This window comes from Solanum pennellii, chromosome 10 (genome assembly GCF_001406875.1).
Source record: "Solanum pennellii chromosome 10, SPENNV200".
In the NCBI taxonomy this organism is placed as follows: Eukaryota; Viridiplantae; Streptophyta; class Magnoliopsida; order Solanales; family Solanaceae; genus Solanum; species Solanum pennellii.
This window is the reverse complement of record NC_028646.1, coordinates 67,687,970-67,688,377: the sequence shown is the minus strand read 5'-3', so window position 1 is coordinate 67,688,377 and position 408 is coordinate 67,687,970.

Here is a 408-nt window from a genome sequence, read left to right as displayed (position 1 = left end):
ATCGAATCTCGCTACCACTCATATGCCAAACGATTTTTCATGTGCTTGTCTCAATAATTTGATTTGTCTTATACTCAGTGAAAGTTAAAAAGAATATTCATACTATCAGTGCAATTTAATCTTCCATAGGAGATCATTAATGATAATATACTTAGTGTGTAATTCTCATAAATGAAGTATGATAAAATAGAATGTAACAAACTTTACCTCATCTTTTGAGGGGTAAAGAGACGATTTTCCATCTGAGATATAAAATTACACACGTAAATATATAGTGATGATAATGTAGATGCAAATACTATATTTAAAAGAAAGAATGCCCATCAGATCAGCCACTCCCACAAACCTGTCTCACCAACTCACATCTAGAAGCAATTAGTGTCACTACCCCCCCCACCCTACCCCCTA